Source organism: Peromyscus maniculatus, chromosome 22 (genome assembly GCF_049852395.1).
Source record: "Peromyscus maniculatus bairdii isolate BWxNUB_F1_BW_parent chromosome 22, HU_Pman_BW_mat_3.1, whole genome shotgun sequence".
NCBI lineage: Eukaryota > Metazoa > Chordata > Mammalia > Rodentia > Cricetidae > Peromyscus > Peromyscus maniculatus.
The window spans coordinates 358,011-373,206 of record NC_134873.1 but is presented as its reverse complement, the minus strand read 5'-3'; the positions used below and the strand labels follow the sequence as shown (position 1 = coordinate 373,206).

At 42.0% G+C, this 15,196-nt stretch overlaps 1 protein-coding gene and 1 pseudogene across 1 annotated transcript in view; one reads left to right on the top strand and one right to left on the bottom strand.

The window, feature by feature from the left end:
• The window catches only part of LOC143270132 (excitatory amino acid transporter 4-like), a 28,591-nt pseudogene extending 19,669 nt beyond the window's left edge, over window positions 1-8,922 (top strand).
• LOC143270293 (uncharacterized) overlaps window positions 1-15,196 on the bottom strand; it is a 539,180-nt gene that overhangs the window by 457,715 nt on the left and 66,269 nt on the right. The gene's annotated exons all lie outside the window — the stretch shown is intronic.

Below are 15,196 nucleotides of genomic sequence, written 5' to 3'. Positions count from 1 at the left end.
AATATCAACTGAATAGGACAGGCTGTGTGAACAAGGTCTACTGAGAAATTTCCTGTTTATAGTTGCATCTCATTCCTAACTAAGATATAAAATTATGTATATGCAAATATCAAAAAATCTGAAAAACAGCAAAGCAACATGTGCAATATTTCTGATTTCCAGTATTTTGGATGAAGGATGTAGGATGCTCCACAGCATTTGTATCCATGGGGGATTTTTTACTCATCCATGTTGCTTATTGTCTGCCTATCATACAAGAATGAAAATGTAAACTCTGTGAAGGAAAGTATTTTCTTCGTTGGAAATTTCTTCCATAGACACATCCTGACTTAAGATGGTTTGACTTATGATCTTTCTTTCCCTCCCTCCCTCCCTCCCTCCCTCCCTCCCTCCCTCCCTCCCTCCCTCCCTCTCTCCCTCTCTCCCTTTCTCCCTCCCCCTCTCTCTCTGACCTGGCTAATTGGGACTGTAGGCATGTGCCATCATTCCTGGTAATGGAATAATATTTTGGCTTATAAGGATGTGAGTGTGATACATGGTCAGTAGAAACTACACTTCACATTTTTTTCTATTTTGTATGTGTCTCCCTGAGTCTGTGTTCACCTCTTGTGTGAAGGTGTTTTCTAAGATGAGAAGAGGGCTTCAAGTTCCCTGGAACTGGAGTTATAGGCAGCTGCCTGATACGGGTTCCAGGAATAGAGCTTGGGTCCTCTGTAAGAGCTGTAAGTGCTCCTAGCTGCTGAACTATCTCCAGCCACTTGGTTTAAAAGAGCTTAAAAATTACATTTGTGCCTGTGCACCTGCACGTGTGTGTGCTCGTGTGTGTGTGTGTGTGTGTGTGTGTGTGTGTGTGTGTGTGTGTGTGTCACAGTGCACATGTGGAGGTCTGAGGACCACTCACAGGATTCAGTTTTCCTCTTCTGCTATGCGGGTCCTGGGGACTGAACTCAGTTTGTCAGACTTGGCAGCACAGCATCTTTACCCACTGAGCCATCTCTCAGGGCCCTACACTTCTTTTTCGAATGGAATCTTTTCCTCCACTAGTGATGTGGTGGTTTGTTTTAATTGTACATTTGGCAGAATCTGGATTCACCTGAGGAGATAATCTCAAGAAGGGCCCATTGTCCTTTGGGTATGTTTGTTGGAGATCAACATGGGAAGGTTCAGCCTAAAAGTGGGCAGTACTTCTTCCCTTGATTTGGTTCCCGAGTTGTTTAAAAGTTGAGAGAGACCAGACCCATAGGTATGCACACATTTTCTCTGCTCTTGACTGCGGATGTGTTGTGGCTAATGGCTTCAAGTTCCTTCCTTGACTTCTCTACAATGATGGACTATAACCTGGAATTGTGAGCTAAAATAAAACCCTTTCTCCCAAAGTTTCTTCTGGGCACATTTTCTTAAATCTGAGTAACAGAGGAGAAGCCTAGACAGGCACTGTCCTTGGCTCTTTTCTGTCACAATGAGAAGATAGGCATGTGTCTGCCATTCTCCTGATGAGGCAGGATAGGCTCTGAGTTCATGTCAAGGTATAAAGCTCATGAATGGAGTCTTCTCCCTTGAAGTCCCATTCTTCAATACCAGTCTGAGTATTTGCTCAACCACCATTCTGATAGAGTTGTCCTCTGTGCTAATCATCTCCCCTTGTTCTGTGTGTATGGCTATAGAAGCTAGAAAGGGGTTTCCTCGACTACTGAGGAGAGAGCTGGCATCTCGAGGGCACTACTGCCTTTGCTGGGAAACTCAGGGGCCTTCACAATACATATTACATTTTTTGGGGGGTAATTGGAGTTAATTCTGGAGTTTTAACATAGGCCACCTGTGACCCCATAGATCCTACTTTCAATTTCATATTAATTTGCGGGACTAGAAGTGGAAACAAGGATTTATACCTGCTAGACAGGTATTCTACCACTGACATAGATCGTTAGCTTTTTAATTTTTAAAAAAGATTACCTGAGCAAGAAATGGTCTTCCGTGGGCCAGAGAGATGGCTCAGGAGTTAAGAGAACTTGCTGCTCTTACAGAGGACCTAGTTTTGTTCCCACTACTTACATAACTGATGTTTATCACCCCAATTCCAGGAGACCCAATGCTCTTTTATGGACTCCATGACCACCAGGCACACATGCAGTATACAACATACATGCAGGTAAACATTTATACATATGAGAATAAAAAAACAAAACAAACAACTTAAATCAAGAAAGAAATATGCTTCAAAACCAAGAGGGGCCGGAATGTCCTGGCCTTCAACGTAGTAAGCTCTATGTGCCTTTTTTTCCTTTTATTTTATTTTACAATACAATTCAGTTCTACCTATCAGCCACGGATTCTCTTGTTCTCCCCCCTCCTGCATCCCTCTCCTTCCCCCCAGCCCATCCCCTATTCCCACCTCCTCCAGGGCAAATCCTCCCCAGAGCCCCCAGGACTGAGATCAACCTGGTAGACTCAGTCCAGACAGGTCCCGTCCCCTCCTCCCAGACTGAGCCAAGTGTCCCTGCATAAGCCCTAGGTTTCAAACAGCCAACTCATGCAATGAGCACAGGACCCAGTACCACTGCCTGGATGCCTGCCAAACAGACCAAGCTAATCAACTGTCTCACCTATTCAGAGGGCCTGATCCAGTTGGGGGCCCCTCAGCCTTTGGTTCATAGTTCATGTGTTTCCATTCATTTGGCTATTTGTCCCTGTGCTTTATCCAACCTTGGTTTCAACAATTCTCACTCATATAAACCCTCCTCTTTCTCACTAATTAGAATCCCGGAACTCCACGCGGGGCCTAGCCATGGATCTCTGCATCCAGATCCGTCAGTCGTTGGATGGGGTTTCTGGCACGACTATTAGGGTATTTGGCCATCCCATCACCAGAGTAGGTCAGTTCCGGCTGTCTCTCAACCATTGCCAGCAGTCTATTGTGGGGGTATCTTTGTGGATTTCTTTGGGCCTCTCTAGCACTTTGTTTCTTCCTATTCTCATGTGGTCTTCATTTACCATGGTCTCTTACTCCTTGTTTTCCCTCTCTGTTCTTGATTCAGGTGGGATCTCCCATTCCCACAGGCTCTCTTTCCCTTGACCCTTTCCCTTCATCACTCCCACTCATGTCCAGGTTGTTCATTTAGATCTCAGCCATTTCTCTGTAATTGGGTGATTCTCGTGTCTTTCTTAGGGCCCTGTTTTCCAGGTAGCCTCTCTGGTGATGTAAGCAGCAGTCCAGTCATCCTTGTTCCACATTTAGGATCCTCCTATGAGTGAGTACATACCATATTTGTCTTTCTGAGTCTGGGTTACCTCACTCAGGATGATTTTTTCTAGATCCATCAATTTGCCTGCAAACCTCAGGATGTCATTTTTTTTCTCTGCTGAGTAGTATTCCATTGTGTATATGTGCCACAATTTATTTATCCATTCTTTAGTTGAAGTACACCTAGGTTATGTCCAGGTTCTGGCTATTACAAACAATGCTGATATGAAAATAGATGAGTAGTTGCTCTTGTGGTATGACTGAGCATTTCTTGGGTATATGCCCAAGAGTGGTATAGCTGGATCTTGGGGGAGATTGATTCCCAATTTTCTAAGAAAGTGCCATATTGATTTCCAAAGTGGTTGTACAAGCTTGCATTCCCACCAGCAGTGTAGGAGAGTTCCACTAGTTCCACATCCTCTCCAACATAAGGTGTCTTCAGTGTTTTTGATCTTAGCCATTCTGACAGGCGTAAGGTGGTATCTCAGAGTTGTTTTGATTTGCATTTCTCTGATGATTAGGGATGTTGAGCATTTCTTTAAATGTCTTTCAGCCATTTGAGATTCCTCTGTTGAGAATTCTCTGTTTAGTTCTATAGACCATTTCTTAATTGGACTGTTGGTTGTTTGGATGCCTAATTTCTTGAGTTCCTTATATATTCTGGATATCAGTGCTCTGTCAGATGTGGGGTTGGTTAAGACCTTTTCCCATTCTGTAGGCTGTTGCTTTGCTTTGTTGACCGTATCTTTTGCTCTACAAAAGCTTCTCAGTTTCATGAGGTCCCATTGATTGCTTGTTTCTTTCATTGTCTGTTCTACTGGTGTTATATTTAGGAAGTGATCTCCTATGCCAATGTGTTCAAGACTACTTCCTACTTTGTCTTCTAGCAGGTTCAGAGCAGCTGGATTTATGTTGAGGTCCTTGATCCACTTGAACTTAAGTTTTGTGCACGGTGACAGATATGGATCTATTTGCAGCCTTCTACACGTTGATATCCTGTTATGCCAGCACCATTTGTTGAAGGTGCTTTCTTTGTTCCATTGTACACTTTTGGCTTCTTTGTCAAAAATTATATGTTCATAGGTGTGCGGATTAATGTCAGGGTCTTCAATTCGATTCAATTGGTCCACATGTAGGTGTTTGTGCCAATACCAAGCTGTTTTTATTACTGTAGCTCTATAGTAGAGCTCGAAGTCAGGGATCGTGATGCCTCCAGAGGTTGTTTTATTGTACAGGATTATTTTGGCTATCCTGGGTTTTTTGTTTTTCCATATGAAGTTGAGTATTATTTTTTCCAGGTCTGTGAAGAATTGTGTTGATATTTTCATTGGGATTGCATTGAATCTGTAGATTTCTTTTGGTAAAATTGCCATTTTTACTATGTTGGTCCTGCCTATCCATGAGCGTGGGAGATCTTTCCCTGTTCTGACATCTTCTTCAATTTCTTTTTTCAGGGACTTAAAGTTCTTGTCATATAGGTCCTTCACTTGCTTGGTTAGTGTTACCCCAAGGTATTTTATGTCATTTGTGGCTATTGTAAAGGGTGATGTTTCCCTGATTTCCTTCTCAGCTTCTTTGTCCATTGTTTATAGGAGGGATATTGATTTTTTTGAGTTGATCTTGTATCTTCCTATGTTGCTGAAGGTGTTTATAAGGTGTATCAGTTCCTTGGTGGAATTTTTGGCGTCACCTAAGTATACTATCATGTCATCTGCAAATAGGGAAGGCTTGAAATCTTCCTTTCCAATTTGTATCCCCTTAATCTCCTTATGTTGTCTTATTGCTCTGGCTAGAACTTCAAGAATTATATTGAATAAGTATGGGGAAAGCGGACAGACATGACTCGTTCCTGAATTTAGTGGAATTGTGTTGAGTTTCTCTCCATTTGTCTATGGTCATACCACCCTGAATGCACCCTATCTCGTCTGTATTTGCCTTCTTAATAAACAACTCTCCTTTTCCAGCCGCAGCTTTCTTGAATGACAGCTGACAAAAGTTGTGTGTATTTGAAGATGTGTTTCATGATGATTTGCTACCTGTGCACTCTGCAGATGATCAAAACAGTCAGGCTGATTATTTTATTTGTCTCCTATGGTTTCCTTCCTTCTCCCACACCCTCTTCTGCTGCCTGTGTCTCCTCTCTCCTCTTATTTTCTCATCTCCTCCTTATTTTCCCCTCCCTTCCTCTCTCCTCTCTCCTTTCTTCCCTTCCTTCTCTTTTTCTCTCTCTGTCAGTCCTCCTCTTCTCCTCTCCCTTTCTCGGTTCTCTTTCTCTTTGCTGATAGTGAGAAGAGACTTCAGGTTTATTCTCTTTGAAATACAAACACAGCATCATTAGCCACACCCTCCACACCATACATTAGATTTCTGGAAGCCATTTATGTGGTATCTAGACATCTTGTACCCTTTGAGAGACATTTCCCCAACTCCCAGCCCATCTGCCCAGCATCACGGTTTCTTCTTTTTGCTTCTGTGACTTCAACTTTTTAAATTTAGTTTCACATCCAAAGAGAGTTCATGGAATATTTTTCTTTCTGTGTTGGCTTGGGAATTTAACTTAAGGTGCCCTTCCCTTCCTGATCTTCCAATCTTCTGTTCTCTCTTTCCTCCTGAATTCCCGCAACATCACAGCCACAACTGCTAGTGTAGGAGCACCTGGCATCCCCCAGGCAGGACTGGTCACCATGGTGATTGTGTTCACATCCATCAGCCTGCCCACAGACGACATCATGCTGATCATAGCTGTGGATTGTTTCCTGTGAGTGTGACTTGGCTTTGACCCTGGGCTCTTCTCATAACTTTTATGAAGGATTCTGCAAGGACATGGTTGTAGAATTTGAGGGGTTTAGGGAGGCATTGGGATGGTCTGTTAGTGATGGCTTTGGACTCCAAGCCCATAGATTTATTATCTTTGGGACACAGAGTGAGTAGAATTCTGAAAAGGGGGTCTCCATCTATCAGCCCCTCCCCCACTCCTTGTCAGACCATTTCATACAAAAATCATACAAAAGTGTTCAAATATTTTTTAACTCAAAAATTTTAAACGGTTTTTTCCTTAGTGAAATCTTACTTCTGAAGAATTTTAGAAGTGAAAAGAAAATCCAAGTTACCTGCTGCATTAAATAGTGAAGAATTTTAACTTATACGATCACCTGTGATGATGGACAAAAGAATTTTGGTGGATTTTTGCACTGAACCCTATGAATGCATATGTTCTCTCTCTTCTCTCCTTCCTGTCTTTCCTCTGTTCTTTTTCACTAATTAAATTTGTTCTTTGACAGGTCAGGCATGTATGCAATGCTTTCTGGTTACTTTGCACACTCTCTAACTCCTTCCCACCCGGTCAGCTTTCCTCCCCACAACTCTGCTCCCCACATTCATGTCTTCTGTTTGTGATCCACTGAGCACAGAAGAGCCATTTGTGTGTCTTGCTGTGAGACTGTGCCATGGAGCTTAGTAGGCTTGTGGGAGGGCGCACACCTGAAGACAGTGACTCCTAATCTATAAGCAGGGAGGAGCCACCCCTACCCTGTTCCTCCCCCTCCTCTCTTGCTTTCTTTCCTTCCTCCCTTTGTTTCCTTCCTTCTCCTCCCTCTGTCCTTTTCTTCTCTTCCATTCTCCCTCCCTTTTCTCCACCTGTCTCATTCCCTCCCTTCTTTTCTCCCTCCCTGCCTCCCTCCCTCCCTTCTTTCCTGCCTTCTTTCCTTCCTTCACTCCCTCCCTCCTCCCCCTCTCCCTCTTTCTTTTTTCCTTCTTTCTTTCTCTCCTCTCTCTTTCTTCCTCTTTATACTTCCTACATCACTACCTCCTTTCACCATTTTTTCCCTCTCTCATTTCTTTTCTTATAACATGGAATTTACATAAAATGCTAATTTTCATTCCAATGTAGGTACTGTGAGCAAGACTAAGTCCCATTTGTACAGAAGGACTAAAGTTCCATTTGAACAATCCCAGCCTGCTCCACACCTACATAGATTCATGTCAAACAGTCTGTATCAAACAGTCATATCTAATAGTCTGCACCAGACACTTGTACCTAATAAGCCTACACCAGATGCTCATGTTAAATACTGTGCATCAGATGCTCATGTTTAATACACTGCGTCAGATGCTCATGTTTAATAATCAGTGTCAGATGCTCATGTTTAATAATCTGCAACAGATGCTTATGGTGATATTTTATTTGTACTGAAATGTGATTTTATTTGTATGTTAATAAATAAAGTTGCCCAAGAGTCAGAGCTATTAGAGCCATAGCAAAAGCCGGGCAGTAGTGGCACACACCTTTAATCCCAGCACTTGGTAGGCAGAGCTAGGTAGATCTCTGTGTGTTCAAGGATACATCCAGCATTGGAGACACACGCCTTTCATCTCAATACCAACCATAGAAGGCCTGGAGTTCTGTACAGACAGGCAGTGACTAGGAGGTCATGTGGTTGGGTTTACAACCAATGAGAAGGCAGAACAAAAACTCTATAAAAAAAGACAGACATAGGAAGTAGGTCTCTTTTGGAGAGGTAGGACCACTGCGAGAGGAAGGGTAAGGTTTTTAGCTCTTAGCTCTGACCTCTTGACTTTCTTCTTTGCATTGGTTCTGTGTTTCTTATTTAATAAGACTGTTGGTTGCATCTACAGATGCTCATGTTTAATACTTTGCATTAGATGCACATGTATAACAGTCTGAATCAGATCCGAATGTCTAACACTCTAGATCAGATTCTAATCTCTAACCATCTACATCAGGCTCTCATATCTAATCATTTTTAGGTTAGTCATATGTAGAAACAAGAGTCACAAATTAAAGAAGAGTTCTGAGGATATAAGGAATGATGTTGTTAGGAAGGAAATCTGAGGAAGAGCAGGGCCTGTTCTAGATCATGTGGTTGTGAATTAGCCTGGAAGCCCTTCTAGTCTACTCTGGGTTCTTGAAGGAGCCTTTCACCCCCTCCCATTAATCTATTTTTCCTTCACCAGTGACTGGCTGCATACTATGACCAATGTACTGGGAGACTCAATTGAAGTGGCCGTCATTGAGCATTTGTACCAACAGGAGCTGGAGCTGAACAAGGCTGAGCTGACCCTTCCCAGCCTGGGGAAGCCCTACAAGTCACTCATGGCACAAGAAAAGGGGGCATCAAGGGGTCGGGGAGGTAATGAGAGTGTCATGTGAGAAGCTTCCAGCTCCGCCCAGGGAGGAGAGAAGGGACTGGGAGGGGGGTCCTGGGGACAATTTGTTGCCTAACTGACTGTGGGCTGAACATACATGTTCTGTGTGGTTTCTCGAGGGGCTGCTGAGATAAAAGAGAAGGAATGAAAGGTCTCCAAGGTGTACTCATCACTGTTGCATTTGTGTGCTTCAAATGCAAGAACAACCTAAGGGAGGGAAGAATTACTTGGGATATGGTTCTAAAGGGCTTTAGTTCTCTATAGTGGGAAGGCATGGAAGAGCAGAGCAGCTCACTTCATGGTGGTCAGTAAACAGAGACATGAGAAATGGGAAGTTACTAGGACGGGACACAGCTCTCCAAGACACACTACTTGTGACTACTTCCTTCAACTATCCCCTGCCTCCTCCTTTTGACCACTTTCCAATACAGCCGTCATAGTAGGAACCGTCAAGGGACTGATGCATTCATTAGGTTAGGGTCCTCATGATGGAATTATCTCTGAAAATGCGCTCACAGACACACAGAGGTGTGCTGTATACATTTTCTAGGTACTTGTTTCAGTCCAGTCAAGTTGACAAAGACAGTCTGTTATCACAAAGGTCTCTCTCTGTCCATTTCTGATTATGGTGAGAACTTGAAGGATGGTGTGAGGATTTGGAATTAGGGGAAGGGAAATCTTCAAATTCAATAAGAAAGATCAACTGACATTCTTTTGTTGTGTGTTCAAGACAGGGTTTCTCCATGTAGTTCTAGTGCCTGTCCTGGATCTCGCTCTGTGGACCAGGCTTGCCCCGAACTCACAGAGATCTGTCTGGCTCTGCCTCCAGAGTGTTGGGATTAAAGGCGTGAACCACCACCACCTGGCTCAACTCACATTCTTTGTGTTCTCCAGGAGAGGTTGAACTGACAAGAAAAATACCTATTATTTCTTGTGATTAAGTGATCTGTGGCTTTTGTGTTGAGGTCCCAAAGACCACCTTCAGATTTAATGATTCTTAATAAGACACACAAAACTCCAGAAAGCCATTCTCCTCTCAGATATGGTTCATTATGTGAAGGGCACTGATTGAAATGAACAAAGGCAAACTCGTTGGGACTGGGCTGTGCCAGACCAGATGTGCTCTCAGCTTTTGAGCCCTCGCTCCAGCTACTATTTTTTTTTAAGATTTAAAAAATTTCATTCTTCAAGAATTTTGTATATTTATTCAATGTATCTTGAACATATCCACTCTCTACTCCCCTTCCAATCCTTCTTAGAACTACCCCTACAAAACCCCTTCTCAAGATCTTGTCCTCTTTTCGCATCCCACTCTGTCCAATCAATGCTTTCTTGGGTGCATTGATTTGGGATGTTCCACTGGATCATAGTCAACCTGCCAGGTGCCAATTTCCTGAAAAACACTGACCTCCCATGTCACCAGCATTCAGATGCTAGGCTTTTCAGCTAGGGATGAGGCCACGAGTCTCTCTTCCATATATGCTGGAATTTGACTGGATTGATGTTGTACAGGTATTGTGCAAACAACCACAATGTCTTTCAGCCATTTGAAATACTTCTATTGAGAATTTCTGTTTAGCTCTGTAGCCCATTTTTAAATTAGATTATTTGATATTTTGCTGGCTAGTTTCTTGAGTTCTGTATATATTTTGGAGATCAGCCCTCTGTCAGATGTGGGGTTGGTATAGATCTTTTCCCATTCTGTAGGTGCCTTTTATCTTATTGTCTATGTCCTTTGCCTTACAGAAGCTTCTCAGTTTCAGGAAGTCCTATTTATTAATTGTTGCTCTCAGTGTCTGTGCTACTGGTGTTATATTTAGGAAGTTGTCTGTAGCAGAATCTTAAAGGGTCTTATTAATAAAAAACAAACTTGAGGCCAGTTATTGGGTGAATGCTGGATGCCAGAGAAGCAGAACAAGTCACAGCTACCTCACTTCACCAATTTCTCAGCTGATCCTGTTTCCTCAGACTGGAAGCCTGTCAGTCCTCATCCCAAATGAATCTCAGCTGAACTGCTGCTAGAAGCCTAAAAGCTAAAGCAGCCAAATGTGTATAGTTTCTGGTCCTCGAGCCTTATATATCTTTCTGTTTTCTGCCATCACTCCCTGGAATAAAGATGTGTGTCACCATGCCTGGCTGTGTCCAATGTGGCCTTGAACTCACAGAAATCCAGAGGGATTTCTGCCTCTGGAATGTTAGGGTTAAAGGCGTGTGCTACCATTGCCTATCCTCTATGTTTGATATTGTTGCTGTCCTGTTCTCTGACCACAGATAAGTTATTAGCGTACACAAAATTTTGGGGAATACAGTACCACCACATTTGTCTCCGGTGCCAATGCATTCCCACTTTCTCTTCTATCAGGTTCAGAGTAAATGGATTTATGTTGAGGTCTTTGATCTACTTGGACTTGAATTTTGTGTATGGTGACAGATATGGATCTATTTATAATCTTCTATATGTTGACATCCAGTTTTGGGTGGGATTTGATTGTGTGTGGGGGGGGTTAGTCACTTTTCATCTGATTGGATTTTTTTGTTTGTTTTGATTACTGGTTTTTTGATGTAGGGATTTTAAAGTTTTAAAAAGAAACAGAAAAACATGACTATGAATGGATAGGGAGGTGGAGATGGCCAAAGAAAAGTAAGAGGACGTGCAAAACATTTCATATGAAAAAGTAATTAATAAAAATATTTAAGTTGTGATTATGTTCTCTCATGATTCACCTTTAAATTTTCCTCCAAATAAACTTCCTCTTCCACTTCATAATGTTAATTTTTTATATATTGTACTAATCTGGCAATTTTTTATTCTCTATATTTCCACTGAGATTCAGTTGTAATGCAATATATTAATTCTTTGAGAATGCCATCTAGTATATTTTCATCATAACCACTCCCAGACCCTACCAAATCCAGCTTTTACCTCTTCTGTCTTCTCCACAAGTCTGTGTCCTCTGTTTCTTAAATAGGATACAAGGCAACAATTGTACTACCCTTACACTCATAGTTGTAGGGTGTGATGGTTTGAATGAGAATAGCCCCAATTGGCTCATGTATTTACATTCTTGCTCATCAGGAAGTATAACTCTTCAAGAAGGATTAGAAGGCATAGCCATGTTGAAATAGTATTGACCTTATTGGAAGAAGTGTGTTATTTCTGGTAGGTCTTGAGAGGTCAAATGCTATGCCAGGGCCAGTATTTCTGTCTCTCTGTTTGTCTGTCTCTCTCTGTCTCTGTTTGTCTTTCTTTCTCTCTCCTCTTTCTCTCTCTGTCTCTCTCCCCACCCTCCCACATATATCTCTATCTCTCTCATCCTCCCCAACGCCCAATGCCTATGGATCTGGATGTAAAGCTATCCACTACAGTTCCAATGCCATGTCTGTCTGCTTTCTGCCATGATGAACATGGACTAACCCTCAAAAACTCTAAGCAATCTCCTAATTAAATGATTTCTTTTATAAGAATTGCCTTAGTTATAGTGTCTCTTTATTGCAATAGAATAGTAACTAAGGCAGAAGTTGGTACCAGGAGAGGGTATTGCTATGTTAAGTCTCATCATGCTGTGAGGGGACCCTGCAAGCATCATGGCAGACAGAGAAAAGAACTGCAGAGAGATGAGAATGAAAACTTGGCTCAGGTTGACTTAATCAGTTTTGATCAAACTTTGGAGTCTAATGCCAGGTGGTTTATTGCCTGCATGTTTAAACAGCGCAATTTGGGGACAAAATATTTTCCCAATGTAATACTATCCCTGGTGTATAATGAGGCATAATTACATTGAAACTCAACTTAAAGTAAATGTCATTTCATCCAAGAAGACGAGTTCCAGAGATAGGCTACCTGTATTAGCTTAAGGTCTATGGAAGGATCTGGCCTGTTCCTGGTCATAAAGGTAATGTTGAAGTCATTTGCGCTATTAGGTATCTCAGGTCCTGGTTGTAGAAGCTTGATATGGATTGGACCAATAGATAATGCAGACCACTAGGCTGTTAATTGCCTCCAATTCCCAGATTTCTGGATGGAAGAACTGGAATCAATCCTGTCTTTTGAGAGGACAATCTTGTGGGCTTAACATTCCTGGTTACCCTAGAGATCTGTGGGTGCAAAAACCTTCAATGTTACTTGTTGGAAGAATATGAAAGACTTTGGGATTTCAGAGTACAAAAACAGTTCAGTTCTTTAAATGGGGCTTAATGGGCCATTCTAGTAAGAGCATGGAAGACAGAAGTGCTAAGGGCAATTTTGACTGTGGTGTCCAAACTCCAAAGTTTAGGAGGAAAATATTATAGGCTATCCTAGAGACCATTCTTGGGATACTTTGCTAAAGAATGTGGCTGCTTTTTGTCCTTGTCCTAAGTAACAGATTTTCTGCCCCCTCCCCATAATAGGATTCTCTGCCAACATAGAAAGTCAGATCAAGCCAAATTGAAAAAGTATAACATGTTTACTTGAGCAAAGCAACATCTGGGCAAGTTCTCCAGTTCCAGTCATTGAGGCCATAGGAAGCACATCTACATACAAAAGCAGGGAAACTTTATAGGTTGTAGGCAAGGGGTGATGACATGTCTGCCACAAATGGAATTTGTGCCTAAATGTGGCAGGGACTTTGGCAGCTGGCAGAAATAAGGGAGGAAGTTGCAGTAGTCACTAAGAAAGCAGAACTGGGCATTTTGGGCACTTTATTTGTTAGAGACTCAATGAGGGGGTAGAGTTTGAAGGGAGAGAGAGAGACAGAGAGAGGAGGGACAGAGAGAGAGAGACAGAGAGAGACACAGAGAGAGACACAGAGAGAGATAGAGAGGGAACTTTCCAGATCATATGTTTATTAGTTATCATTCTAATGTAGATCCACAATTAAAAAGTAGCAAACAGGATAAGGAGAAATACAAAATGTACCATTTGAGGAGAAAAGAAGTACCAGAAAAATGTAATGTTGGGGCCAAGTCTTGTGCTCAAGGAGATTAAAAGTTAAAAGTAAAGCACAGTGTTAAATGGAAGAAAGGGAGTGGTAACCTCAGGACAAGATGTTATTCAGCTAATCCTGAATCCTGTGAAAGGAAAAGGACTGAGGGCTTTCCTAGACCTAAACAAGAGAAAGCTTATGCAAATTGAATTCAAGGAAAAGGCAATATTTCAGCCCCAGCAAGCAGAAGAACCTGGAAGCGTTAGCCATGAGGATTTGGCTTTCAACTGGAGAAGGATACAAAAAGGGGGTTATAGACTCTTCTTCTGTGGTTAAGTGATGGGCCAACCTGACTTCATCTTAAGATTAAAAGCCATCTTGTAGCAAGGTCAAAATAAGCTCATTCTTGTGTTGTGGGGTGGTCTTTCTATATGCTGTGAATATGTGTTGCTACCATTGGTTAACAAAGAAGCTGCTATGTCTTATGGCAAGGCAGCATAGTGCTGTGGATATCCCTCTGTATAAATAAACACTGATTGGCGAGTAGCTAGACAGAAAGTATAGGCAGGACTAACAGAGAGGAGAATTGAAGAAACAAGAAGGGAAGGGAGAGACTGCCTGGAGCCCCCTCCATGACAAGAAAAATATATGGTACTAATAAGCCATGAGCCACTTGGCAAAGGATAGATTAATAGAAATGGCTAAATATAAGAGTAAGAGCTAAAGAATGATAGGCCTAAGCTAATGGCCAAGCAGTTTAAATAATGTAAGAGTCTGTGTGTATATTTTATAAGTGGGCTCTGGAACTGGCTGGATTTGTTGGGAGCTGGAGAGAAATTCTCAAGCTACAAATGGTGCCCAATGGGTTGGCAAGAGTTTCCACCTAAAACCTGAGTAAAAAGATTCCAAAACAGAGCTAAAAACTGTTTCTAGTTGTCTCTTTCAAGGTAGAGGCAACCTGCGTGTTTGAGCTACTATCTACTATGTCGGGTTCCTGGTGTGCACTCTCCACCTGCAGTATGGTGGGAATGAGGCCTCTGCAAGTGGCACATTAAGCTGCGTGGCAGATTTAGCCTTTGCTAGTACAAAACAAAAAGAGGTTTCTGGGCTACACACTGCTTTGATAGAAGCATAGACCCACTATTTCTGAGAGTTGATGGCTCTCAGAGCTGGTGGAAAATGTACCACCCCCATGTTGGGAAGCTGAATTGGGCAGAGCAAGCAGCAATAATGCTGTTTCAGTCTTAGAATGCTGTAGTTTCAAGCAATAGGTTCACCATAAGACTGATGTAGGTAGGCTTGAAAGAGTGAGAAAAAGGATTATACAGAGTTACATAAACAAATAGTTTAAAAAATAGTCTTTAAAGAAACAGAAAAGGTAATAAGCCACATAAAGCTGACTATCACACAGAGAATCTGGATTATGTTGTCTTTGATATTGGTAACTAAAGAAAAACATTTGATTGTAAAAGCTGTTGATTTATGCCAAAATGTATACTTTAATGGTACCTTGAATTCAAAATTTGGATGTAAGGATATGTTGCATTGGAAAGGAGTATCTGCTTTTGTTTCCACAGAAAGCCAGAGGCTATGAATTTGTTTCAGATTAAGATATAACAGGTTTGACCAGCCAAGATTACCTGAATTTTCTCTGGTGACACCATGGCCCAGATGATCCAACATCCAGAACCATTTCAAGGCAACTGGCTCAGACGATACACCCTCATGGACTACCCATAATCCTAAAATTTTCTGCTGTGGGATGTTCTGTATGGCAAATGTGTTGCTCTGATTGGTTAGTAAATAAAACACTGATTGTCCTGTAGTCAGGCAGGAGGAAGTATAAGTGGGACAAGGAGGAGAAGAATTCTGGGAAGTGGAAGGC